This window comes from Protopterus annectens, chromosome 3.part0 (assembly GCF_019279795.1).
Source record: "Protopterus annectens isolate FY-2018-M chromosome 3.part0, PAN1.0, whole genome shotgun sequence".
NCBI lineage: Eukaryota > Metazoa > Chordata > Ceratodontiformes > Protopteridae > Protopterus > Protopterus annectens.
The window spans coordinates 1,883,666,877-1,883,692,800 of NC_056731.1; positions in this window are offsets into that span (position 1 = coordinate 1,883,666,877).

Below are 25,924 nucleotides of genomic sequence, written 5' to 3' on the forward strand. Positions count from 1 at the left end.
TTGATGAGAATGGATACAGGATGGGCTATAGATTCAGCAGCTAGTTTGAAGAAGCTAGAGGGAAGGTTATCTGTGGAAGCAGAACAGGGTTTCAACCTTTGAAGAAGTGTTTTGATGTAAGAAGTGGAAATTGGTTGAAAAGAGAAGAGGTTTTTACTGAGTGGATGGGAGGGAGAAGTGGTAGAAGAAGAGTTAGGGTTGGAGGGAGAAGGGGCAGAAGAAGAGTTAGGGTTGAAGGGAGAAGGGGCAGAAGAAGAGTCAGGGTTGGAGGGGTTGGAGGGAGAAGGGGCAGAAGAAGTGTTAGGGTTGGAGGGAGAAGGGGCAGAAGAAGAGTTAGGGTTGGAGGGAGAAGGGGCAGAAGAAGAGTTAGGGTTGGAGGAGAAAGGGCAGAAGAAGAGTTAGGGTTGGAGGAGAAGGGGCAAAAGAAGAGTTACGGTTGGAGGGAGAAGCAGTAGAAGAAGAGTTAGGGTTGGAGGGAGAAGGGGCAGAAGAAGAGTTAGGGTTGAAGGGAGAAGGGGCAGAAGAAGAGTCAGGGTTGGAGGGAGAAGGGGCAGAAGAAGTGTTAGGGTTGGAGGGAGAAGGGGCAGAAGAAGAGTTAGGGTTGGAGGGAGAAGGGGCAGAAGAAGAGTTAGGGTTGGAGGAGAAAGGGCAGAAGAAGAGTTAGGGTTGGAGGAGAAGGGGCAAAAGAAGAGTTACGGTTGGAGGGAGAAGCGGTAGAAGAAGAGTTAGGGTTGGAGGGAGAAGGGACAGAAGAAGAGTTAGGGTTGGAGGGAGAAAGGGCAGAAGAAGAGTTAGGGTTGGAGGGAGAAGGGGCAGAAGAAGAGTTAGGGTTGGAGGGAGAAAGGGCAGAAGAAGAGTTAGGGTTGGAGGGAGAAGGGGCAGATGACGAGTTAGGGTTGGAGGGAGAAGCGGTAGAAGAAGAGTTAGGGTTGGAGGGGGTGAGTTTTTGTATTGTATCAAGGAAGTGTCTGTTGAGGAGGCTAGCAGTCTCTATTGGAGATGTGTTTGGGAAAGGGGAGGGGTTGGAAGGGCAGCTGGGAGAAAGAATATTATTAAGAGTTGACCAAAACATATATGGGTTGGACTTGCCATTGAGCTGGGCAGAGTTATAGTAGTTTTTTTGTCTTTTTGGTTTGTTTTTTGACAAGATTCCATAGTTCTCTGTAATATTGTAGTAAGAGTAGCTCTTTCTTCTTAACCCAGGCTTTCCAAGCATTGTCTCCTTTGTGCCTAAGGGATGCAGTTTCCTTGGTTAGCCAGGGGGCATAATTAGATTTGATTCTAATTTTCCTGGATGGAGCAAGTGAGTCAAGGGTATCAATGAAGATGCTATTGAATTTACTCACAGATGTCAGCCAACATCCACAAACGTTATTTCCCCATGTAATGGCTTTGTACTGACAGCATCAGACAGTGATAGCCCCAAACAACATGAGACATACCTGCAGTAATGTCAAGGTAAGTGTAGAACCTGTAGTACATGAATAAATGTGTAAGAAAATAAATGTAATGGATATACCTGCATACTGTTAGTCATAAATGTACTCAAACAGGACCTGTGTAAGGTGTCCACCAATGGCATTATTGGCTTATATGAGTGGTGTATGCAATCTACAGCTATGCCTTGTACACAATAACCGGCATTCAGCCTGTCACTTACCCACTATACAGAAACCAGTCAACAGGACAATTACTTCAACAGTTTCACAAGCAGAACAATAAGCAGGAATGCAATAGCAGTGATTTGAATGCCTGACTTACAACACTTACTGAAACAGTCATTCTAAAATGAGCATATACAAAAACATCCCACATTTCCTTTTCTAATACATATGCATAAAAGCAACATTGTAAGAAAGACTTGCTTAGCTATCCACTCTGTGCATCAGACAAATATGCAACCCTAGGTGAAAACAAAATGAGTGGGGGTGAGGGGGGCAAGAGGCTAATGCTGACACCAAAGTAGTGAATGTGTGCAAGTAAGAAACACAAAACATTTAGATAATATCTCAGGGCTACTAACAGGAGATGCATCACAATCAACATTAAGGTTTGCTTAGCTTGCACATGTGTGAGTTGGTATGGGCACTTTTTGTAAAATGTGTGTGTGTGTTTCTGTATGAACACAATCAAGTTCTGTGCTAGCACTACATCCTGTCATGTTAGACAGGTGTGAGCTTTGCATGGTAGAGTTGTCAGTAAAATGTCATTTGTCCCAGCTATGTGAACTACGTCTACTAGGAGTTGCACTCCCAGCTCCATTTCACCAGTTTGAAGTGGGGTTAATACCTGAATGTGACCAATGTCTGCTGAATGAGCTGTCTTCACAACTATGTCCAGAACCATGAACCTCTGACCCCACTAGGTCTGGGTGTGGACACATCAATTACTGATGGAGCAGTGGAAGCAGTGCACTATGGGAGCGGGATCTGGCATGGCCACGTCAGCTAATACCAGAGGATGTTGTGGTTCAATGGACACATGGATGCCAACCCTTCCCCAGCAGACATTCCCCTCACAGCCACTGCCCGATCCAGTGTGTCACTCATCCTGTCCAATGAGTCTCCCACATAGTTGAATCAGTCACACATATCAGAATGTGTCATGTTTAGGACTCATACTACCTCTTCCAAGGCCCTAGTGGAACATGCCCGTGCCTCCATGACAGCCTTATATATACATTTGATGGCACATAATGGCACACCAGCATGAGGAAGAGGATGGAGAGTAGGCCTCTTCCAAGCACCTCTAGCTACCCTCCTGTGTAGTACCACACCTTCATGATGGTTACAGTTAAATTCAACCAGCTTTGCAACTGGAGTAACCACAGTACCCCAATCAGCTGTGTCACCCACAGCCTGTTCTCTGTCTGAGGTCTCACTGGAATGGGTATGCTTAGGCATATTGACTGTGTCTGAAACAAGGCCAAGGGGTGTGTGAGCCACAACCTCAGTGTCTGACTGTAGCTATTCACCCCCCCAGCTATGCCTCTATATTGCCACCATCATCATCAAAGCCTGCCAATACTCTGGCATCAGGTGGTATGAGTTCTACACTGCCACTGTCAGGATCACCTGTGATAATAAGCAACAAACACAAGAAGAAGAGAAATAATCACTATAAATGATCCAAACTATGTTCAAAGCACTCATGGTAAACAATTTCAGATGCTAAAAATATACAAAAATACATCATGTTAAACAATTTCAGATGTTGATGGACTACAATAATTACTGTCTCCTCAGACTTACATCTAACTAATGGGCATTACTAAGCAAAGAAAGTGTGTGCTTATCATGTGCAGATGGGCTTTCAGATGGTAATTCTTATGTTCCTGGAAAAAGAGGAAGTCAGTAGGAAGAAGGCTAAAAGCATCAAATTACAAATTAAACAAGGACTGTGTCTCTTCTAAGCTACATGACTTGATGTTTCCAGATATATCAGAAGCATACAAGAATTAACACAGAAAATGTCTAAAATGGCAGTAAATGCCTTGTATATAGTATACTTGAAAGTTGTTCTTGGGACATACCTGGCCTGTTGTCCACATCACCACCAACATCAAGGAGTCTTTGTGACCCTGTTCTGAGCTGTCAGGATCTTTGACAGTGGACAGGAACTCCTCACTGTCACTGAGTGGTGGTTCAGTATTGACAATTTTTTTCTTTTATTGGGTTCATCATTTGCATGTGTTTTGGCAAAGTGCAGTTTGGACTGACAGCATTTCGTGGCAGCGAACAAGCATCTATTGCCCAAGGTACCAACTGAGAAATTTAATCTGGGATGCCATCATTAGTGCATTTAGAGCCGTAGGGGGTTTGTTTTGATAAATCACTCTGAACAGCAGTAAGTGAATAAATTCTACAGCTCACCCAAGTGTAACTGCAGCACAGGATGTAAATGCAATAAGTGTAATGAAACAGGACAGGTGATGCATGGTTTGAATACATCTTGATGATATTTTTTGTTTAAACTGGTTATAGAAAAACTGTAGACTAATGATACGGCATCTAGGAAATGCATGTGCTAAAGCATGTGATAAATATTGCATGTCTTACCTATAGTTTATAAGAGCTGAGGTTACAAAGGTGTTGTCTAATTACCCGTTGTCCTCATTAATAATAATATTAGCAATAGATATTGTATCATATGACAGGTTGTACAGTATTATAACAAAAGGATTAACATGAGTACTGTGTACAGATGGGTCACATGCTGTATAAACTCTCACAATCATACCTCTTCACAATAGGAAGTACTTCTTTATGGCATACTTTCTGTCCTGACTAATTGTATGTATCGTGCTAGGGTTCCTGCCAGAAGACCAAAGACACATTCTGTCAAATGCATCTTGGTTGAACTATAAATGTCAAAAACGCAAAATGATGAAGCGTTTTTTAAGCAAATTCTTTCCCTGGGAAAGAAGTCGCTTGGCCGCTTCCATCACTTTGCCATTTCTGGCACTGTAGTGTGGTCTCGGAGTTGGTATATTTAAGTAGGAGGGGTGTGGGGGTGAAGCCCCCCACTTAAAATAATGTTTAGTGTGTAAAACAATTGCTCTTCTGGCTGTTCGCTCTTTTTTGTTTTCATTCTTTTGTGGTCGATATAACAGCGTTTGATCTTTTGATTGTTCACTGTTATAACATAGACCCTCGTGCTAAGCATGACCTGCTGTCATTATCTGTATGTCCCCTTTCTGAGTCATTGACACTACATGACATGCTGGGGATGTGTAGACCACATGCTGCTTGCAATGTTTGCAGCAGATGTGTACTTGCATCTTGGCAATGGTGTAAATGCTGATGAATGGAAATGTAAGTCATGTTTGTCTTTGTTTTTTTTTTTTGTGGTTTAAAAAAATATTTTTCTTGGCTTGGCAATTTGTGAGCTGCTTGAAAGAGCTCAAACAGGACTCACAGCTGAAGGTAAAAGGGAAGCATTTCATTTCCATAGTCTTCATTAGTGCAAGCACTCCTGGCACCGTTGCACAGAGAGTGAAGTGCACCTGATATATACCTCTCTGTGGTGTGAGGTGTAAATGCAGTGACTTTGGAGCAAAAACAGAGCTCCTCTCGGGTTCACATCAATACTGCGTGAAGGGAATGCTGAAATTATTAAGCAAAATATAAGTTCTACCTTCATCATAATTTCATGTTTTTTTTCTGTTTCTTCTGATTGTCACACAATCAAAGTTACCTGCTTAAGGAAAAAAAATTAAAATTTAATTTGGGCAGCCTTCTGTAGCTCAAACAGCCTTAGTGGTGATGCATGGATGTCTGGACAGTACTGAGTGGAGAATGTCCATATGCTGTGTAAGTATCTCTCTGGCACAAGGGGTTAACTGCAGTGACGTTAAAGACAGAACACAGGTGATCCAGGCTTCAAATCCAGGTAACACTTATTTTTTTACAAAGGGTGACAGAATGCCTTAACTCACAATTCTGATTAGGAAATGAACACTACATACAAATGGGTATCATAAATAGCTTGATTGCAAGAAATGTATCATTAGTGCTTTGACACCTACACTGTTCTAGGTAGTATATCTCATTAATGATATGAAACACAGTTGAATGTGTGTATGCAATTGTTTAAGCAGAATAATTATGATAATTAATTAAAAATGCACTTGCATAACTATGATGGACACAACACTTTAGTTAAAATCATCTTGACTCATCACATAGCCCAACTCTGTGTTTAGGATAGTATGTGTTGTGAAGTCTGTATGTACTATGCTCCAACCTGTATTATTCAGCTCATGAAAGTCCATCCATCTGAAATATATTTACAAACAGTAATAATGCCTCTTTCATGGGAATGGACTTTTTAAAATCACTCATATACAGGCCTATCTGAAGTATATCTCCACTCATACTGAATGCAGTACATCTTTAATGACCATGGTTGTAATGGAGTTGTGCTGTGGCACTGAGAAATAATAAACTGGCTTGTAATTTATGCATTTTTTTATTCCACAGATTTGATTTTCACCTTGTGCAAGTTATGTTTTCTAGCATGCAAGGCAAGCCCCAGCCAATTATGTACCAGCTCATCATATTTAACCTTCCAAAGACCAAGGCTTACAAGCCAAGTCATTAAGCATGTCAGTGGTGACCACTGGAAAAAGTGTTAAGAGGCTGAGCATCACACATGCCATATCTCACTGTCATGTTTCACATTTTCATTACTTTTTAATAAAATCACTGCCTGTTTGTCTGGCAATGGATCTGTCTCTGTGCTTTCCATTGTGCAAATGCATTTGGCATGAGTGTGCATGTTTGTGCATTGGCTAGTAAATGTGAGATTGCAATTTGGAGCTATTTCAGGCATAGATTTATTGCTTGACATCTGCAGATATGGCTGGTGTAGCAGCTGATGGTGCTAAATTTAGAATGCAGAGGTGTGTGTTGAGGAGTCCATCATTTTGTGTCGCTCCCTGTAGGCTGCTGCAGGAGGACTGCAATGTTGTCACGATTATAGTGACCAGACACAGCACAAGAAGAACCATCCTAGTTGATGGGAGGATGAGTTTAGAAATGCTGACACCCCACCATTGTGTAAATATATTGACTGATCACCATTCAATTATATAGTAAGATTGGTATTCATTATACTTTTATGTCTCTTAGGCATAAAGTTAAATAATGTCGGGAAGGCATGGGCTACATATGCATCAGGACTTACTGTAAGTCTAATAACTATTGTAATTCTTTGCAATATGGCAATAGTCAAATAAATACTTGTATTTATGGTATCATAGTACAACTGATTAATGGTACAACACAATAAGACCTTCCCATCATACCTAGATGTGACAAAGGTGTATAGACTGGATAATCATAAACATGTATGTACTGAAATAATAAAGTGATGTGACACGCCATGGATCTAATTCTTTTTTTTTTGGTTTTAATATTTTCTATGGCTTAAAATTGTTCTGCTGTCATATAGTTCTGCTTAAAAATGACATTCAACACATAGAGGTAGATCGGCCACTGAAGATTGGCTCATTATACCTCACAGGTTTCAGCACCAACACCCAGCAATTCAGGGTCCCAAGCTGTCAGTGCTATCTTCACAACCCCTGACCTACCTACCTACCCTAGCCACATCAATTAGCCCAGTCCTCGCAGCTGGTGCACTGGTACCCTCTAGGAATAGGATGTCTAGTGAAGGTTGCGATTTTGTCACCTGCCAAAAGCTGATAGGGCTGGTGGAGGGTATTATGGAGAGGGGCCTCAGTGCCTGAACTGGTCATGTTGAAAATCTCAGGTTTGATGTGGGTGTGTCTCCGATGTTCATTACCTACCTCCAATCATGGTGTCCCTCAACCTTTTGTGTCCATCACCATCCCTGTCTGTCTTGTATGTACTGTATGTCTGCCCCTGCTTCCTCAGCTACCCTACCTACCTGACCCTCACATTCCTCAGCCCCTTCCCCAAAATTTCTATGTCTTTTAAAGTAAAAAGAGAAATAATAAAGGGCATCTTCCCAGGAAAAAAAATAATGACCCATACATAGGTCTCCACTTCGCCTATGTGTCTTCTAGAAACACTTGATTTGGTGCAATTGGATGAATAACATTATTCTGTTGTGGTCACCTACCCTTGGTGTGGTGACAGTCCAAATTCAGCAAATTCTGTCTACAGTTCTACATTTATGTTGTAGTGGATAGTTATGGTCTCTCCTAATACCTTCTTGACAATTCCTCTATTCTTTCCCGTGTCCTCCCCTCAGCTTGCCCCCCATTTCACCACTTTCCTATCACCCCCTTTTTCACATGTTTAATCTGGTCAAAGAAGTACAGAATCACACTGAATATATATGGACAGAAATGGCCCATAAGAAAGGCTTCACCTTTTGTCCTCAGCACTTGCATGGAGTTTGTCATCACACAGCAATGCCAAGCAACAGCAAACTTTATTTATTTAACATTTGTTTACCATGAAAGTCCGACTTGGAATGGAGCCAATTTTCAGCAGAGGCCTGGGGAGAAATGCTCCAGATGCATGTCTTTATAATATGGGAGGAAACTGGAGCACCCAGAGGAAACCCACACAAATGCAGAGAGGACATGCAGACTCCGCACAGAAGGCACTCCAAACGAACCTCTTGCTGTGAGGTGACAATGCTACCACTGCACCACTGTGTCAATGAAATAGATGAAATGGATGTTCATCTGCTATGGCAAAATGTGGTCAGTTGTTGCCATCACCTGCAGTAATCTAGTCTTCCTCATACAAAGGTGCATAAACTGATGTGCTATTGGAATACAGAGTAAAGACAGAATAAAGGCAATACTTTGCAGCAGTTACTCTAATACTTCTTTGACTAATGGCTGTAGTAACAGTGCTGACATAACTCACATGCGGCTGAAGATTACCTTTTGGCCACAGCATCAATGGTTCAATTCCAGATGGATGCCACACTATCTGTTACTGTGGTGTTATACTTTATGACATCTTTAATTACATACATCTTACATGTTATCCAGGTGCAACTTTCATGAACAGATTTTGAATACTGTGGGAAAAAAAGTATTTGAAAAGACATGCATGCCCATAAGGAAGAATTATTAAACTACCCTTATTCTACTCCTGTCTTAATCATGTTTTTCCACTCCTTCACCTTCTTGACCCCATGGCCATCAGTTAATGGTATACAGCATTACAGATTAATAATGAGGGCACACCTAAAGATGTGCATTAATGACTCATGACACCAACTTTTGATATGTCTGTCCATCTCTGCCTTCCACCCCTTCTCTCTCACCTCTTTTCACTGTTGATTATTCATTAGGATGATGGATGCAAACTTCATTTTATGGCATTTTGACATTACTTTGCTAAAGGCTAATACTGACATCTTCCCTTCTCTCAGTACGTTATCGCCGTACCTTCCATCATGTGAGTTTTAGATGTGTAAGGTATGATTTCCCATGTGCTGTGTTGAGATAATGATATCTGTAAACTTAATTGCGCATCTTCTCAATGGTTCTAATCCAGCACTAGGTGAACCTCTTGCTGCCTGTTTTTTAAGTCTCTTCCGTGTCTATCTGTTTACCCTCCTTCTATTTTATCAGTCGTAATCTTTAGCATTTCACAAGGTCTGGCAATGAGCAAGTGCACTATGTGAGACTAAATGGCATTTCAAGTGTTACTGCAAAGTGTGGTAAGTGTTTGCCTTACACTGCTTTAGCATGGCTAGCTTAGCGCAAATACTAATACGTATGCTGCACTATACTAAAACAGACATAAATTGTGATACAGTTACTCTTCCACTTGTATCTCACTGTTGGATATCACATAATGTGTAATACTAAAACAGACATAAATTGTGATACAGTTACTCTTCCACTTGTATCTCACTGTTGGATATCACATAATGTGTAATACTAAAACAGACACAACCTGTGATACAGTGAATCTTCCACTTGTATCACACTGTTGGATATCACATAATGTGTAATACTAAAATAGACATAACCTGTGATACAGTACCTCTTCCACTTGTATCACACTGTCGGATATCACATAATGTGTAATACTAAAACAGACGTAACCTGGGATACAGTTACTCTTCCACTTGTATCACACTGTCGGATATCACATAATGTGTAATACAGACATGACCTGGGATACAGTTACTATTCCACTTGTATCACACTGTTGGATATCACATAATGTGTAATAATAAAGCAGACGTAATCTGTGATACAGTTACTTTTCCACTTGTATCACACTGTCGGATATCACATAATGTGTAATACTAAAATAGACATAACCTGTGATACAGTTACTCTTCCACTTGTATCACACTGTCAGATATCACATAATGTGTAATACTAAAACAGACATGACCTGGGATACAGTTACTCTTCCACTTGTATCACACTGTCGGATATCACATAACGTGTAATACTAAAACAGACATAACTTGTGATACAGTTACTCTTCCACTTATATCACACTGTCGGATATCACATAACATGTAATACATGCTGCTGACGTTATTGAACATGTTGTGAGTGTCTCTTACAATGTCTGATTGAAAGTTATTACAGCATGATCTCCTCTGTGGTGAGCTGAGATGATCAATCTGTCCGTAAAGTTTTATTTCTGCTGCCAAAAGTTCAAATGTTGACATATGTCATACAATAATATAATTTTTCTTCATATTAATATTACTTGTGTAAGTGTGTGCTATATCTGTTATCAACAAACACCATCCGCATGTCACCACTATGTTTCCAATTCCCTACACCTTCTCTAACCAGATGTATGCGGATGTATTGGTTTTTGTCACTCCTGTACTTTCTCTATCAATATATCAATCACTTCATAGTGCACATCAGGACACATTCTGAAAGAGGAAACAAATAATACAAACATAGGGTTTACCATCAAAATTTCAAAGGCAAAACATTTTTTTAAGCAAAAGACCAAAATACAATGTCAAAAACAAAAACAACATCTAGCCTAAATGTTGAATGTCAGAAACACAACGATCAATATTTGACATACCAGACTTCTAGTTTCAAAAATCTGTTTGTCCTTTTACATTTTAGCAGGGGGGCTAGCCCCCCTGTACCCCATATTTGGGTGGCTGCACCACCCTGCACCCTCTGCAAATTATATATACCAACTTCAAGATCGCACTATGATGAGGAAAAGGATAAACTCCCCGGTCCTCACTGTCCCGCAATCTCCATTTACAATGCCGAACTCATAATAACAAATCAAGCTTTACTTTCATTATTATGATTTCATATTATTTCAGCTCGGCATTGTCACAGTCTGAAAATGTACTTTTGGCCACATGCTGTGAGAGAAAGAGCCTTTGCAATTTTGACCCAAACACATCATAAAGATGTTCATAAATGTGCCATAACACAAACTGTTATGTGTCTCTCCATCTCTGTGTCACTCACCACCTTTTCTGTGTCATCGAGCTATACGGTACCATGTTTAGTACAATGATGTTCATTTTATAAAATGTGGCTTCTATCCTTACAATGAGGAAGCATACTGCCTGCACTTCACAAAATATCCTGCCCTACACACATACGTGCAGGCATAATAATTATTTCAAAACACACCATCCTTGTTATGTTTAAGGAATTGTACACTCAGTTAACTTGTGATATTCCTTGAATCATGGCTGATATATAGTAGGTATGAATGTTTTATTGTGGTGGGTATTACTGACACAATTTGGACAATCAACATATTTAGGATAGTTATTTCCATGTACTGTTACAGTCATGATCAAAATTAATTATAATAATCACATTCTGACACCCTTCATGAAATAATCTGCATACTGGACTCAAATCCTGCTTCACCTCTGCTTTTTCATGTAGCTCACTGCATTATACTTTGTTGCCCAGAGAAAGTTAGATGACTGGTGAATTTTCTCCATTCAGTACTGTCCAGAGTGCTGATGGTCTCGTATCGCTGCTAAGTCTGTTTGTGCTACAGAAGACAGACCAAATTAAAGTTTTCACTTTTTTCCTTCAGCAGTGAATCCTGTTCACTTGCCACCTAACATCACACAAATGGGGAAGGTAATTACAGCACTTCATTTATGACTTAGGTTTTGGCCCTAACATGTCACAGGTAGAGTCCAACATCAAAGTGTAAATCTGCAAGACACTGAGCAAGTGCTGCCATGACAAATGTTGACAGCATGAGACGTTAAACATAAAGATAAAACAGATCTGTTCTACATTTAATCACAATTAGACCTTATTTGTGCAAAGGTTGGCAGCGAGCACCAATGAAGACTCCTACTTCACATTCCAAGTTTAACACCTCGTATTAGAATCTTACATGTGCTAATACTTTGCCAACATCCATACAAATGAATTTCTCTGCATTGTGCTTTAGGAAGAGATTTTGAACACAGATAGGTATTGTTCCTGCATGTTAGTACTTCATTACTCAGCTTACTGTTCACAAGTAAATTGCAGTGAGCTGTGTGGTGGACTGACCACTGCAGTGAGCTGTGTGGTGGACTGACCACTGCAGTGAACTGTTTGGTTGACTGACCACTTCATTCTGGGTAGTTGGATCTGCACTGCAGCACTGACACAAATGTATTTATTATTTATTTTATTTTATTTATTTTACATTTGTTAACCGGGTAGAGTCCGGCTGGGCAAGTAGCCCGTTTTCAGCAGAGACCCAGGGAGATAAGCTCCATAACAATAGCACAAAAATATTAAAACATTTTTTAAAAGGTTTACAAACAATATAGAAAAAGTTTGACAGTTGCCAACAATCACAATTTACAAAAAGGGGAATGTAAAACAGAAAACATTAGTTTTCTTAAACCTTATTACAGACTGTAATATGAAACTCATTAGATATATAACTAAAAACCATAGTGGTATTTTCGTTTGATAATTTGATAATTTTGATAATTTAGTTTGATAATTGACAAATGATATACAACCATGTAAAACCTTGCACACATACTTCATCATTACTTATCCCTCCTGCATCAGAACATTAAGTATCACTTAGTATTAACAGTGCACATTGCCCATCCATGAGCACGTACCGTTACTAATATCAGCAGTATTCATTAAGGTTCATAGGTTCATAGGTTCATAGATTAGTACTAAGCTAACTGCCCTTGTGAGCCATTTTAAGCCTAGCCAGTTATCCCTTGGGAGACTCAAACCCTGGACCTTGTGTTTGTAAGGCAAACACCTTAACCATTAGGCCACCCTCCCAACCATACCATCATCATAACCTGATGAGCCATTACTGCTTCATTATCCATCTTGTGTTTCACAAGTGTGTGTGTGTGTGTGTGTGTGTGTGTGTGTGTGTGTGTGTGTGTGTGTGTGTGTGTGTGTGTGTGTGTATGTGTGTGTGTTTGTCTCATGTACACAACACAGGTACATGTCACTCCCAGTTCTGCAATATACATTAATGACAGCATAGCTGACCTAAGTCAGTTACTGATCATATGATTGTACTTACTTCTTCAGATCAAGAAATATAGATTTGCACAAAAACTTCAACAGCACAATATCTTCTCTGACACAGAATGAGAAGCTAATCCTATGTACAGTGCAATGTCACACCGTAGAATTTAGACTTCTTTGGTGGTGCTTGCGTTAAGTACTGTGTCACAACAGTCATGTTTGTGTAAGGGGTTGTGCATAGAGTCTTGTAAATATGACTTTAAGCACTACTGGCCTCACTGAACTAGCAGTATAGAGAAACTTTTGCACTGGATGGTGAGTCAACATCAATAACAGACCCTCCTCCCAACATGATGTCATCCTTTGTAAAGTACACTGTCTCAGTGTGTAAGTCAGTCTTCTTTGGTGGATCTTATGTTAAGTACTGTGTCGTTTAGATTGTGTGACTAGATAAGTAGCGGGTTCTATTCCTGTGTGTGTGATGATGGGACCATAGCATCACTGGGGAGTTAATTCAACAGCTGTGCTCATTTGACTCCTACTCATGAGAAACATTTACATGGTCAGATAAATCCCCCATCCTCTTTTCCCTCTATCCACAAAAACATATTGTCTCCAACTCACTGATAAGGTAATCCTTTCAAAAATGCACTCTCACACCACTAAAGTCAGACCTGTCCTGTGGCATGTGCATATAATACACTTGTATATAAATTGTGTCAGTAAATAGGGAGGGAGTTTGAATACAGCAGTGAGAACCTCCTGAGTGTGAGTATGTGAATATAAATGTATGAAGGAGTGTCTTATACCTGTTAGTATTGGCTGTAGGGGGTCTATATTGAATCAGCAAATGCTTAAAAAAGCAAACTCTGATTCATCAACCATATTTAACTTAAAGCTGACAATCCCGAACACTAGGAACAGTGATTTTTTTTCCCAGGGAAAAAAATTGCAGGGCCGGTTTCGGGAGTTTGCCATTTCCTCCACTGTGGTGCGACCTCGGAGTTGCTATATTTAAGTAGGGGGGTGTGGGGGTGAATCCCACCACATTAAATACTGTTTTAAGTTTTTTTTTTTTTTTTTTGTGGAACAGCAATTTTATTTCCCTGTGAAAAAAATCACTGTTCCGAGTGTTCGGGTTTGTCAGCTTTCGATTAACTAGGGTCGATGAATCAGTATTTACTTTTTTAAGTGTTCGCTGATTCAATATAGACCCGGCTGCAGGAGTCAATTTTGCACACACATCTCCTTTGCAAGACACACCTGATGCCATCCACCTTCAAAGATGCAGAGTGACTCATGTAGTCAGACTTCTTCTGTGGCACATGATTATGCTTACACTTGCGTATAGATTATGCTAGCAGATGGGAAAGGTGTTCTAATACAGGACTGACAATCTTTTGTGAGTGCGTGTTTTTTCCTGTTACTCTGCAGAATAGGTTGCAACTATATATATGATGTAGAGTGATACAGTGTGCTTGGGCTGTGCCACCACTTTTTAGTGGAAATATTGATATAATACACAATGTTGATGTCATCCATTGAAATATGCAGTGTCACAGTGCTAAAATAAATCTTGAATGGCACACGTGTTTCAGCAAACCTTCAGTAGCTTGTAATGTTACACTAAGTGTACATGTTATCAGTGTTGTCACCCATGTGTCTATGTTCATCGGTAGATGTTGTTTCCTCTTTCAAGAGTTTATTCTAATTTTCATTTTGAAAACTGGATTGAAGACTGATGCTGTCATTTAACTGGTTTGTCCTTCCATACCAGTTGTAGTAAGACACCTCCTCAGGACTGAGGACATGAGGCAATGTAATGTATGTTGTTACCTAAGTAAGGCATATGTTCCAACACAGGATTATATCCACATTGGACATAATTGTTGTTCTACTGTCACAGTGACAACAGCATGGGGCTACAGGTGTGTTTGGGTATATCTAGTATCAGGCAATGTTGTCTGACATACAGCAAGATTATTTCAAAGTAACTACAGGGACATATCCTCCTTGATTCATTAACATGATCTAATACTTTGACATAACCAAACATACGACAATTGGTGATGCACTTATACCATGACAGATTCAGTGACATTGGTGATGCACTTATACCGTGGCAGATTCAGTGACATTGGTGATGCACTTATACTGTGGCAGATTCAGTGACATTGGTGATACACTTATACTGTGGCAGATTCAGTGACATTGGTGATGCACTTATACCATGGCAGATTCAGTGACATTGGTGATGCACTTATACCGTGGCAGATTCAGTGACATTGGTGATGCACTTATACCGTGGCAGATTAAGTGATCCCATCATTGTGCTGATTTTCTCAGTGCTTAGTCAAGTGATTCAAACCAGCATTGAGTGACTGTAAGCATTTGTGTCCTTAACTGTTCTGCAGGAATGACATCCCCCCAATTATACTGTGTCTGTATAGAGTGGCAGAGGCCTCCCCTATCCATTTTATCAGATATAATTATGGGCAAATAATGACTTCACATAGATGGAGCTCAATGGCAAGGATAACAGTTCCATTGTGGCACATATGATTCATAGCTACGTTGTTAGTCAGAGGAGCATTGTGGCACGTGTGATTCATAGCTACGTTGTTAGTCAGAGGAGCATTGTGGCACGTGTGATTCATAGCTACGTTGTTAGTCAGAGGAGCATTGTGGCATGTGTGATTCATAGCTAAGTTGATAGTCAGAGGAGCATTGTGGCACATGTGATTCATAGCTACGTTGTTAGTCAGAGGAGCATTGTGGCAGGTGTGATTCATAGCTACATTGTTAGTCAGAGGAGCAGTGTGGCACATGTGATTCATAGCTACGTTGTTAGTCAGAGGAGCATTCTGGCACGTGTGATTCATAGCTATGTTGTTAGACAGAGGAACATTGTGACATGTGATTCATAGCTATGTTGTTAGTCAGAGGAGCATTGTGGCATGTGTGATTCATAGCTACATTGTTAGTCAGACGAGCATTGTGGCACATGTGATTCATAGCTATGTTGTTAGTTGAAGGAGTGGTACAGTTTGATGCTCAGTTCTAGCATAGGGAATCATTTTGTGTAACCGTATGGATGTCACACAACACCCATTACATCCCATCAGTGTTCTCCATTGATATGTTGCATGTACACATGTGAATGTATGTTTGGAATTCATGGCAGCAGAAATTTGTTTTGTCAATGTCGTAGTGAGACTGCTTCTGTGGGACATATATTGAATACTGCATTGAACAGGAGTGTGTTCCAGTTCTTGGGTGGTATGTGTTCAAAAATCCAGAGAAACCTTCCTTGACCAAGGACGACTGACACAGGACTGATCACAATTGTGTGCACATGAGTATAGTCAATTAATAGCCATCAGTCTAGAATGCTGATATGACATTCATTATCAGGGATACTTTTTTAATCCATACAATTTCAGTTGTTTCTGACAATATCCATTGCAATCTACTGTAGCAGAAGACAACAATACAGAGCTCTGTGGAATAAATCGCATCATAGTGTGATGTTTGCATTTGCTGTCATCTACCTGCATAATAACTGTGTCAGGCAGGAGTGCCTTACACAAGGGTATTACATATGTTGCAGTCTGCTCCCATGTTTGTAGCACCATACACACCTAATATGGGATGCATAACCATTCGAATATTAAAGTGCATGATTCACTTCAAGGGTAAACCTCCTTCTACATGTGTTATACCTGTTTCTGTGGTGAATGCAGTTGATACACAGCTCAGTGGTAACACTGATGGCAGGGGTTAGATTCTTGCAAAAGGAGATTGTGGCATCTGAGACATTCTCACATTTTCCAACATGTTCTATTGATGAAATACACACTATGCAAATATCCCATAACTTATGTACTGTCCTTACTAACTGTCTTCACATCTCAACATATTAATCACATTTATATCTCATTGAATCCCCCTTGTTACAATATTACTTTGTGTAACTATCACATCCTGTAATGTCATGTCTGCATTTATTTACCTATATTTGCTCAGGAGGTGTGATCACTTTTAATTATTATGAAATACTTATTGCATAATCATTTTATTACAAAATTGTCTTTGTGACAAAAGCACCTTTAAATTAATTATCCTAGTGTGATTTTAACATTTATCCTCCCCTCTTAAGTATTTCTGTATACATATCTTTGATTTTTGTGCACATTGTCCTTAGTACACTTTTCATGACTGGTAGTCCTTTTATTGTAGTTGCCCTTGCTGTTCACTCTCCCCTTTACTTATTTCTGTATTCATATGTCTGATTTATGTGCACAGTACACTCGGTACACTTTACCTGCCTGGTATAGCTTGCATTTTTTGCCCTATGTAGCTCATTGTGCTGTCCACAGGAGCACAGTTAACAGGTTTGCCATAGGCGAGCCTGTTTGTTTACTGCGTGAGCTCATACAGCTCGATACATTTTCATGACTTCCAATACTGATACAGTCTCTGGCCATGGAAGCATACATGTATTCATGTTAGTGCAATAAGCCGCATGCATATGTGATTGGTGCTGCTTCTCATCGCACTAACGTGTAAGCATGATGTAGGCTTCGCGTGAAGCCTGCACAATTGTTCATGAATCCTGGGGAGCATGTAAATACACACCTCTGAAAAAAAAAACATCTATGTATATAATAATCAGGAAAAGAAAAAGCATCTATATACAATTGATAAGGCAGCAGCATCATCTATGTACTCCTGTGGGAAAAGCAGCAACTATTTACACATTTCTGAAAAAAACATCTTTGTATCTATGTACACATTAATGGAAAAAACACCATCTACTTAGCTATGTGGACATTTCTATAAAAATGTATGTACGTATGTACCCACTTCTGGAAAAAAAACACATCTGTGCACACAGTTCTGATATAAAGCATCTATGAACACACTTCTGGAAAAAATGGCATGTACACTGTGAGAAGAAAAACATTTACACAAGTTGCATCTACACAAGTTTGGCAAAAAGTAACAATGCACTACAGATAATGAAGTGCAGATTCTATTTTTTTGAATGCACATATGCATTTGGTAAAGCACTGGTGATGTTTACATTAGGAAGATAGATTTTTGAAGGTGTGTGGGTTTGGGGTTGGGAATGTGAATGCAAGTATTAGCAGGTTAGGGTTGAGTAAGGGTTAGGTAAGGGGATAGATATTTTTCAGTGCATGTTTATGTTTTTCCTAGTTTGATAATGTCAAAACTTTCAGATATTTTGAAAGTTTAGGTGTTAGCTGGTGGGAGTGTGTGTGTGTGTGTGTGTGTGTGTGTGTGTGTGTGTGTGTGTGTGTGTGTGTGTGTGTGTGTGTGTGTGTGTATGTGTGTGTATGTGTGTGTGTTAGAATAAGGTCCAAGTAAGGGGATAGATGTAGTATTGTGCATGTGCTGATGTGGTGTGTGTGTGTTCTAGTGTTTTGTGATGTGTGAGGATTACATAATTTTTTTTCTAAGGTAAGGTGTTGGGTTAGGGTTAAGGGCAGGATTAGAGTTAGGGTTAGCTTGCATTAGAATGGTAAAGTGGCTGAGACAAAGCTAATCCCAACCCTAACCTTGTCCCTGTCTGTCACTCCAACCCTATAGCTTACTTTAGGGAAAACCCTTTACATAACACTACCAGTATTCAGACAAATCATATCTGAGGTCAGTACTAAGCTTTTTAACTGGTTGTTTTCCTTATAGGTGTATAGGCTCGCAGATTAACGCTAGGCTGTCTGCTCCTGCAAACCATTTTTAGCCGAGCCAAACTTCTCAACTCACTTCTGTGACTTTTTATTTTTCACTGGTTTTGATGGTTTCTCCCTTTTTTGATTTCTCCAAGTCTTTTGGGTTTCTAATACCATGATGGGAATGGACCCCATTCTTAAGTCAGAGTACAATTAAAGTTTATGAAATTAGTATTATTTCACTCTTTGATGTTAGCCAAAAGTGCTCTTTGCAGTAACTGCAATGTGCCCAGCAATGACTCCTTCTGCAATTCATACAGTGTTACATGAATTGGTAACATATCTAAATATGATTGTTCATAGGTTCATACTAGGCTATCTGCCCTAGGGCATTTATAAGCCTAGCCAGAGTGTGTTTGGCTTTCGCCACCCATTTTAAATTAATTTTGTTATGCCCTTTTTCGAGGTTAGTATACTGTGCCTCTGTCTAACAGTGACACAGAAGTGATACCCGGTGTAAACCTATGATCTCCCATCCACTCATCAAGATTCCTCTTGAAGAGAGTCAATGAGGGACTCTGCCTAACCTGGACTGTGATTTTATTCCAGAGTGAAGGGAGCCTCTGGGTTATGAATCTGTCCCTCCAGCATGTCCTATTTATTTCAGTGCTGAGGTTCAAGTCTCGAGCGCATAGCTCGATGGGATTTGGATTTTCTGAGGTGCAGCATGTCCATTAATTCCGGGTTGGACATGGCTATATACGTCAGGCACAGATTGCCTCTGAGCAGGTGGTATGCCACTGAGTAGAGCTGGAGTTTCTTTAACCAGGCAGCATATGGCATCTGTTTGAGCCCTTTGATCCTCTTGGTGAGGTACTTTTGGGGTCTTTCCAGTTGCTGCAGGTGTCTGCTAAGGTACATCCCAAAAGGGGCATTGTACTCAATTATGGCCCTGATGAGGGATGAGTAAAGAGGCACGATGACCTCCCCTGATCTAGATGTGAATCCTTTCATGATTAGGTGGGCTATATAAAATGTTTTTCTAACCACTTTGGCCACATGGTTGTCAAATGAGAGATTGCTATCAACTTGGGTCCCCAGGTCCCTAATTACTTCTTCTGTACTTAATGGATTACCACCTATGTGGTAATTTTTGGGCACTTTGTTTTTGCCAAAGGAGATGACTATACACTTTTTGGCATTTAGCTTGAGGCCATGGCTCTGGCACCAGTTGTCTGTTTCTATGAGGCCCTTTTGGAGGATGCTTGTGTCAGCTGGAGAGTCGATTAAGGTGCCCAGTTTGCAGTCATCTGCGAACTTGGTCAGCCACAATCCTTCCGTGTTGGCCTGTACCTCCGAGAAATATATACCGAACAAGAGAGGTCCCAGGACTGAGCCTTGTGGGATGCCACTTGTAACTGGTTTGGAGTCTGACATGGCTCCAGCAATTCTAACCATGTGGGTTCTGTCCTTGAGCCAGTTTGCAACCCATCTAGTGACATAGGGGTGTATATCTAAGCTAGTGAGCTTATCTATAATGCCCGAGTGGGGTATTGTATCGAAGGCTTTTGCGAGGTCCAGGTAGGCTGTGTGAACCACCTTCCCCTCGTCAATGGCCTTGGTGACTGTTTCAAAGAAATCAACCAGGTTTAAGAGACAGGATCTGCCCTTAACAAAGCCAGACTGGGTAGGATCCAGTGTCTGTAGGTCCCCAATATCTTTATTTATGAGGTCCATGATGATCCATTCCATAGCTTTGCAGACCAAGCTAGTCAGGCTTATGGGGCGATAGATTCCAGGATCCGTTGAGGCACTACCTTTGTGGAGAGGGACCACTGTTGCTGTACACCACTCTTTGGGTACATATCCTGTAGTAAGGCTGAGATTGAACAGTAGTTTTATGCTTGGGTTTAGCTCTTCTTGGAGTTCATGTAGGACGCAGCCCGGGACACCGTCTGGTCCCATTGATGCTGTGTTTTTTGCTTTGGAGAGGGAAGCTCTTACCTGAGCATCTGAGATGTCAGGGGAGCAGCACTCTGCTGGGATAGATATTTGTCCTTTTGGTGGGGAGGGGGGTGGGGGAGAAGTTTGCGCTGAACCTGTCAGCTAGGATGTTGTCAATGTCTGTGGGTTCGGTGTATTTTTTATCATTTTGGACTAATTCTGAGCATATCTGGGAATTCCCACCCAGGCTCCTAACATAACTAAAGAAAGCCTTCTGATTATCCTTAGTGTCCTGTGCAATTTTTCTCTCGAAGCTGGCCTTAGATGATTTTATTAGTGCCCATAGTTTTTTGCTAATACTGATCAGAGATGCCTTCCCTTTTTGGGATTCTGCTCTATCATGTAGAAGCTTCCTCCTTCTATTGTGTAGTTTATTTATGGCTGGGGTCCACCAGACAGGACGTCTGCTTTTGGAGGATTGGGCCTTGGTTTTATTTGGGATTGCATGATCCATGCATTCCTGAAGGTGTTCATAGAATGCGTTTATAAAGGATTCTGCGGTCTGGGCTGTATTTTCCACAGGCCCGGGGGCTTTGAAGGATTCCACCTCGGTTTTGAGGAGTGTGAAATTTGCTTCAGAGAAGTTTTTCACTGTGGTTTTCAGGGCAGGGGGTGGAGTCGGAATGTGAATATCCAGTGAGATTAGTTTATGGTCTGATCTTACGAGTGAGGGATACACTTCTGGTCTGGAGCATAGAGCCCCCATGTTGGTGATGATCAGGTCCAGTATGTTTTCCCCTCTTGTGGGAGTGGTAACAAGTTGTTCCATAGCATCTGAGTTTATAAATTCTAGGAACCTTTGGGCTTGGGTGTTGGAGCTAGAGTAATTCTCCCAGTCTATGTTTGGGTAGTTGAAGTCACCCAATATAATGGTGTTTGGAGAGACCTTCATATTTTCCAGTGTTCTCAGGAAGGTCGAGTGGGGTTCCTGGGTTTGGGAGGGTGGTCTGTAGCAGGCTATAAACTGGAAGGCAGTTTTACCCACTGTTAGTTGCACATGGATAGTCTCTGATGCTTCGTGCTGTGCCACCAACCTGGAGGTGTGGGTATCTTTGAATATTGATACTCCCCTCCTTTTGTGGTTCGGTCCAAGTTTTGGGGTCAAAAAGCATGGTATGAGGTATAACCTGGTAGTGCTGGGGTGCTCTCGGGAACCTTGAACCAGGTTTCTGTTACTGCACAGATATTGATGTTCTCCATGCTATGGAGAGTTTCGAGTGCGTGCATCTTGAGGTTTAGACTTCTGGCATTGAGTAGCATTACTCTTAGTTTCTTATCCCTTGTGATACCTATGGAGGTGGGTTTGTCTTTTGAGCCTTGCCTAAAAAAGGCACTATGGGGGTAGCAAGAGCCTTTGCCAATATCCGAAAGCCCAGGGGTGACAGGTGCAAGCCGTCCCTAGCGAATCATCGTGGCTTGTTGAGCATGTCATCCCAGGCTGACAGGCATTGGATCCCCTTTGAATGACACCAATACTTAAGCCAATTGTTGAAATTGATCATCTTGTCTTCATATTGTGGCATCATTCTTGGTGAGGGTAAGATGCTACTCAAGGTCAGGGTCATACCGGCCTGGGCTACATGCTGAGAGAGCTCCTCTATGTCTCTTTTCATGTAGTCCAGGGAGGTACGTCTCAGGTCATTCACACCAGCATAGACAATAACTGAGTCATATTTGTACTTGCTTGTAAATTCTGTTTTATAAGACCAGCTGCTCCTACTACTATTGGAACTGTCTGGGTATCTTTCTTCCACATGGCTCTTGTTTCTGCCTGCAGATCAAGGTATTTTATGACTTTGTGTCTCTCTGTACGCAAGACACTATAGTCACTAGGTGTGGCAATTTCAATGATCAATGCTACTTTCGTCTTCTTTTCTTGTATCACTATGTCCGGTTTTCTACCACCTTCTTTTGGACTGTTGGTATTGGGTGATCCCATGTGATGTAAACTTCATCATTTTCTATTATTCTCTGTGGCTCATGTTTCCAATGTTTTTCAGCCACTTCAATACCATAATGTTTGCATAATCTCCAGTGTAACAATCTCACCACATTATTATGCCATTCAGTATACAGTCCCTCTGCCATTAGAGCATCGCAACCAGCAACAAGGTGCGTAACTGTATCCACCTTGGTTCCACAAAACCTACATATGTCTGTTTCTCCCACATGTTCAATGGACTTAGTAAACCAGCGTGTATGCAGCCCACTATTTTGGGCTGCCAATATTAACCTTTCATTTCTTAATGTAAATTCACCTCTCCTTAACCATTCCTGCATTCGTTCTTGACCAACATGAGGCTCTTCCAGAAGTTTTTTATACTTGCAAATATATTTATGCTTTTCCACATTTCTTACCTTCTCATCTGATCCTTTACCTTATTGTTAAATAAAAACAAATTATGACAACACAGGAGGCTCAGATGCAAAAACTTTACTAGTGTACACCAGGTGGCAAAATACCATACAATACAAGTATAGAGTTTTGTCTGGCATGATACAGGAAATGTTCCATGTTTTATAATCATACATTCAAACTGTGCCCACTTCACTGACGTGGTCAGTCACAGGGCACCTACATCACTATGGTCTACAATATTCTGTTCATAAGAAAAAGCTGATGCTAAACTTTTTAAAAGTTTTCCCATGAGAATAATACAGCTTTGCAAAGCACCTGGTCAGTTATAATGTCTTTCTGTAAATGTTATTCTTTCAAGGTTTCAGTCCTGCTAGAATACAATAGTCAGTTCAGTCTTGTAATACACTTCTTTGTTCTTCTCACAACATTACTTTTAGCAGCTGTGCTTTATCTCTGATAATATTCGCAAGGCCAACCATCTCAGAGGAAGGAAGAAAGATTTTCAATGCTGTATACATTCATTTTCCTGACCCAGCAGATAATCATTAGTGAAAAACATAAGCTTGCTGAGCTGGCTACTGCCAGGGTCAGAGTTCAAACACACTGCAGCTCCAAAGCTTCAAGCAATTACATGTAAGATCATTCTTACTGCCATATTGTAAAATAGAATAAAATGCATTACATACTATTTGCTTTTTAAACTAGCACTTTATATATGTTCAGATACATATTTTTCTAACATTTTCCTCCCATTTAATACTTTTTATTCTATTCAGAAACATAAACAATATCATATCGTTCCCTAGCCTTCTCCTTCAAGGACTTTCAACTAGGCAAGTCATTTGGTTTATATTTCAGAAAGGATTTCATTTGGAACCAATAGCTCCATTTCAATGTCTTGGTACAAAGTTTCAGTTACAGATATATCAACAAATTCTCTGACTAATCTTTTCATACAGGGAATCCCACAACAGACACATGCTCCTAATAAAAGCAGACCAACAGAAATAGCAATCAAAATATTCATTAGGATTGAACCCCACCCACCAAATAGACTCTGGAAAAAGTTCGTCAGTGGGTTTGGACTTGGTTCAGTCATGGCCGATACCTGCTGTATTACCTCTAGATGATCATTGATCTCATGTCGATTGTCTGGTATAAACGCACAGCATTCTTCTTTGATAAGCACACACGTACCACCTCTCACCGCTAGGGTGAAGTCAAGAGCCATTCGATTTTGTAGCACAACAGTTCTTATTGCATTCAGTTCATCAGTCACAAGTTCGAGAGCGGAAAAAGTTGCATTACTCATTACTTCGAGAAGCTTTGACAATTTTCTCAGCTCCCAGATTGATTTGACTGCTCCATAGGCTGGGAATATTCCAGCCCAGGATATAACACTGTCACTCAAGTCCATATGAGTCAATTTTTCTTTATCTTTCACGGATTGATGATCCTTCCAACCAGCTTCGATTTTTCCCATTGGATTTACAGGTTTTCCGACTGAATTCTCAGGTTTTCGGGCTACATCTCTTATATTTCGTATCTTACCTAGAGGTAATTCTGCAGTATGCCTTATAGCTGGAACCAGATAACCCAAAAAACAACTGCCGGACCAATTCTCAGGTAGCCATTTGTATGCTTTTTTTCCACAAACAAAATAACAGTTTTCTACTTTAGTACTGATGCGGGTTAACTCTGAACGAAACATTTTCTTGTCTATAACAGACAATTGTTTATGCAACTTAGGATTTTTCTGCACGTCTCTTATTGTTGTTTTCATTAAGCTCAAATATGAATCATAATTTGTGCTACAGCTAGTAGTTTTATCTTTAGTCTTAATATAGCATTTATAAGATACAGTTATGTTACAGTTACTCCAACCCACTTAGAGTGCATCATTTTTATAGAAACAAACAATTCCTCTCTGTGTAATAGGCAAATACAATGCAATCTTGTCCTGTGATCTCACAGAACCTGTATCAAAAAGTAAGTTTTCAAAAGTCTCATTTATCCCCCAAGGGGACAGCGGACATCAACAGTCCTCCATATGCTGTTGGTATAGCAGTACAAACCCAGCAATTTGAAACGTTCATAGTCTCTACATATACACGCTTCATAGCTAGGTATGTGTTAAAGTTTGGATGCCCGTCTATAGACAGTTCATCACGTTTCTCTACTTTCATTTGTACGGTTATATGCAGAAAAAACCACAACAAAAGGAAAGTCACCACAATCATAGTCAATAGATGTATAGTTAGCAAGATGGTTAAACAATATCTTCGGGGTTGATTTGTATTTTTACTCATTTTGCTCTTGGCCATCCTGCCTTTGTTGTGTATCAGTCACAAAATGTTTATCAAGCTGAAAATTCTTTACCGGTTTACAGTGCGTCAGGTGGACCCAGGACGACCTCTCAGCAACTTTGACCGCAGTAGGCGTCACCTACAGTACCTGGTACGGACCTTTCCACTTCGGACTTGTCCAGTTTTTCTTCTTTATGACCTTCAGCCACACCCAGGACCCAGGGGTCAGCACCGCTTCTAATGGTCTGGTCTGTTCCTTATCTGAAAAAGAGTTCAACTGCAAAACAGTTTTATTTGTTAACAATTTCTTCATGTGACTAGCTAATGAACTGTCAGCCTCTAGCTCTGCAGGCATGAGAGCTTTTCACTGTGGCACATAATATGCCCTTCCAAATATCACTTCAAAGGGGGTCAAACCCTTTACATTTGGAACTGTTCTCATGCTCAGCAGTGCCAAAGGCAAACAGCAAATCCAATTCTTCTGTGTTTCATTTATTAACTTTCTCAACTTGCTTTTCAAAATTCCATTGTACCTTTCCACCAGTCCTGCAGACTGTGGGTGGTAAGCAAATGATTCTTCAAGGAGATCCCAAAGAATCTCCCAAGTTGCTGAATCGTC